Source organism: Anolis sagrei, chromosome 2, assembly GCF_037176765.1.
Source record: "Anolis sagrei isolate rAnoSag1 chromosome 2, rAnoSag1.mat, whole genome shotgun sequence".
NCBI classification, from domain to species: domain Eukaryota; kingdom Metazoa; phylum Chordata; class Lepidosauria; order Squamata; family Dactyloidae; genus Anolis; species Anolis sagrei.
The window spans coordinates 161,096,882-161,101,181 of record NC_090022.1 but is presented as its reverse complement, the minus strand read 5'-3'; positions in this window follow the sequence as shown (position 1 = coordinate 161,101,181).

Genomic DNA, 4,300 nt, shown 5'->3' with positions numbered 1-4,300 from the left:
TGCCTGTTCTAGAGGCATTCTCTCCTGTCGTTTTGCCTGCATCTATGGCAAGCATCCTCGGAGGTAGTGAGGTCTGTTGGAACTAGGAAAAAAGGTTTATATATCTGTGGAAGGATCAGGGTGGGACAAAGGACTCTTGTCTGCTGGAGCTAGGTGTGAATGTTTCAACTGAAAATGTTTGTGTCTTTGCGGGCCCTTCCACACAGCTCTATATGCCAGAATATCAAGGCAGGAAATCCCACATTGAGTGTGGACTCAGATAACCCAGTTCAAAGCAGATACTGTGGAATTTTCTGCCTTGATATTCTGGGATATAGGGCTGTGTGGAAGGGTCCTGAGTCCATTTAAAGTGACCACATTAATTTCACAGGGTCACACAGCCATATAACCCAGAATATCAAGGGAGAAAATCCCACAATATCTGTTTTGAACGGCATTATCGGAACGGTACCTATTGATATACTCAGGAGATTCCATCTGAACACAAGGAAGAACGTCCTGACTGTTAGAGCCGTTCAGCAGTGGAACTCTCTGCCTCGGAGTGTGGTGGAGGCTTCATCTTTGGAAGCTTTTAAACAGAGGCTGGATGGCCATCTGTCAGGGGTGCTTTGAATGCAATATTCCTGCTTCTTGGAAGGTGGTTGGACTGGATGCCCCATGAGGTCTCTTCCAACTCTATGATTCTACCTACATTTGCATGTTTTCGAACTGCTAGGTTAGCAGAAGCTGGGGCTGACAGCGGAAGCTCATGCCACTCTCCGGATTCAAACCTGCAACCTTTTGGTCAACAAGCTTAGCAGCTCAACGCTTTAACTCACTGCGCCACTGGAGACACTTAGGTTCTCTTAATCTGGTGTTAATACACTAAAGAAGCTCCAGTGTCAAGTACAACGGGAGAAGCAGACTGAATCCTACAGCCTCGGTTTAGTCATATTAGCTTCCAGGAAGAGGTTCTGCTTATTTTGCTTTTGGGGTCATTTATTTGTGTTTTCAGCAATCCATAGTGTTGGTAGCACTTACATTCTGTAGGTTTCTCATTAAGTTGAATTTGTATGTAAATCGGAACAGGTACATTTTAAAGTGTAACTCCCACCATATAGATATGCATTTTGGATAGCATATAGGGTTAACACTGTGACATTTGTTTTGCTGTTTTCTACCCCTATTCAGAAGATCTCACCTCACTTTCTGTCCCTGCGATAATTGGATTTTGAAAAAATTAGCTTGTTGTGGAAACAAGGATTGGTGAGAAAGCTACAACTGAGAATTTCCCCCATTATAATTCTTCCAGGAGTTAATTTCCCTTCCAAGAAGTAGATTTCTCTCACTCCTGTTGTCCCACCCTCGTTCTTAACTATGAGTTGTCTGTCTGTAACTTGGAGACTGCCTGTACTCTATTTTCTTCCTATTGGCTTTCTTCACTGTCTAGCTTTTATATCCTAGATAAAAATCGGAAATACAATGTCATGAGCAATCCTAACTCTAGTACCGTTAAACAGGAGCTTTTTTGTTGAGTTCCAGGGCCAGAGAAGCAGATGGCAGAAACAGAAGAATGGCCTGCCTCAGGGGAGCGTGCTCGCTCCATCAATGTTCAACATTTACACAAATGACCAGCCACTGCCAGAAGGGACAGAGAGTTTCATCTATGCTGATGATCATGCCATTACCACTCAAGCAGGGAGCTTTGAGATGGTTGAAAAGAAGCTCTCTGAAGCTCTAGGTGCTCTTACTGCCTATTACAGGGAAAACCAACTGATCCCTAATCCATCTAAAACACAGACATGTGCCTTTCACCTTAAGAACAGACAAGCATCCCGAGCTCTGAGGATTATCTGGGAAGGAATCCTACTGGAACATTGCAGCGCACTCAAATACCGGGGAGTCACTCTGGACCGTGCTCTCACCTACAAGAAGCACTGCCTGAACATCAGGCAAAAAGTGGGTGCTAGAAATAATATCATACGAAAGCTGACTGGCACAACCTGAGGATCACAACCAGACACAGTGAAGACATCTTTCCTTGCGCTATGCTACTCTGCTGTTGAGTATGCATGCCCAGTGTGGAACACATCTCACCACGCTAAAACAGTGGATGTTGCTCTTAATGAGACATGCCACATTATCACGGGGTGTCTGCGCCCTACACCACTGGAGAAATTACACTGCTTAGCCGGTATTGCACCACCTGACATCCGCCGGGAAGTAGCAGCCAATAGTGAAAGGACCAAGGCAGTGACATCTCCGGCCCACCCCCTGTTTGGGTATCAGCCAGCACGTCAAAAACTTAAATCAAGAAATAGTTTTCTAAGATCTACAGAGACACTCGCTGAAACACCTCAGCAAGCGAGAGTCCAAAAGTGGCAGGCTCAAACCCAGAACCTCAGCCAATGGCTGATACCAAATGGGCAAACAGAAAACTGGGCAACTTGGAAGGCGCTGAACAGACTGCGCTCTGGCACCACGAGATGCAGAGCCAACCTTAAGAAATGGGGCTACAAAGTTGAATCCATGACATGCGAGTGTGGAGAAGAGCAAACCACTGACCACCTGCTGCAATGCAACCTGAGCCCTGCCACATGCACAATGGAGAACCTTCTTATAGTAACACCAGAGGCACTCCAAGTGGCCAGCTACTGGTCAAAGGACATTTAATCAACTACCAAGTTTGCAAACTTTGTGCTTTGTTTGTTTGTTAAAAATGCAATACAACTGTTTGATTTGCTCCTGACATGATAAATAAATAAATACCATAGATAAAGTCTAGAAAAGCTGTACTGATATGATCCCCAACCCTATTGTTACCTGCTGTGAAGTTAACTGTCTTATTGTATTGCTACGAAAGAGATACCTCCAAGTTGATAATAATCAACAGTTGTACTCCTTCCTTAACTGACTCTATCCACCTAGAATGCAGTCTTCTTCTTTACCAACTGTGCTTTATCTTACCTGGTATTATTGTCTTTTCTAATGAGTCATGTCTTTCCATAAAAAGTCCAAAGTCTGGCAATTTCAGTTGACTCATCTCTGCTTCTAGGAGACTTGCTCTCGGGCTTATTTGTGTTTTAGGCAGGTCATGGACTTCACAGAACTCTCCTCTATCTTTACTGACTTAGGTGATCCCTCATTGTCCGAGTAGGATAGTCCTCCGAGATCAGTGGACTGGTTGCTCTGACACGACAAATAAAAAAGTGTACTGGTGGGTCCGTAGGTGACTGTGGAGCTTCTTGATCTGTGTCTTCTCTCACAGTGAGGGTATTGGTTTCCAAGTGGAAGGCAGTCTTGGTCGGGGTTGGCTTAATGCGCCTTCCTCTTGGCACGTTTTTCTCTTTCGCCCTCCATTCATGCCTCTTCAAATTCTACGGCACTGCTGGTCACAGCTAACCTCCAGCTGGAGTGCTCAAAGGCCAGAGCTTCCCAGTTCTCAGTGTCTATGCCAGAGTTTTAAAGGTTGGCTTTGAGCCCATCTTTAAATCTCTTTTCCTACCCACCTACATTTTGTTTTCTGTTCTTGAGTTCGGAGTAGAGCAACTGCTTTGGGAGACGGTGGTCGGGCATTTGGGCAACGTGGCCGGTCCAGCGGAGTTGATGGTGGATGACCATTACTTCAATACTGGTGGTCTTTGCTTCTTCCAGCATGCTGACATTTGTCCACTTGTCTTCCCAAGAGATTTGCAGGATTTTCCAGAGGCAGTGCTGATGGAATCGTTCCAGGAGTTGCATGTGACATCTGTAGATAGTCCACGTTTCGCAGGCATATAGCAGGGTTGGGAGGACAATAGCTTTATAAACAAGCACTTTGGTATCCTTATGTATGTCCCGGTCCTCAAACACTCTCTGCTTCATTTGGGAAAAAGCTGCACTCGCAAAGCGTAGGCAGTGTTGTATTTCTGTGTCAATGTTGACTTTGGTGGAGAGGTGGCTGCCAAGGTAGCGGAAATTATTAACATTTCCTAATGTTACACCATTAAGCTGTATTTCTGGCATTGGAAAGGGATTGCCTAGTGACTGCTGGAAGAGCACTTTGGTTTTCTCAATGTTCAATTTCAGGCCGAGCTTCTTGTATGCTTCTACAAAGGTGTTTAGAGTGGCTTGTAGGTCTTCTATGTCATCAGCATACTGGAGTTCTATAACAGATGTTGTTGTAACCTTGGTTTTGGCTTTCAGTCTGCTGAGGTTAAATAGCATGCCATCTGTCCGATAGATGATTTCCACTCCGGTGGGAAGCTTCCCGTCAACAAGATGAAGTATCATAGCGATTAAGATTGAGAATAAAGTTGGGGCAATAACACATCCCTGTCTG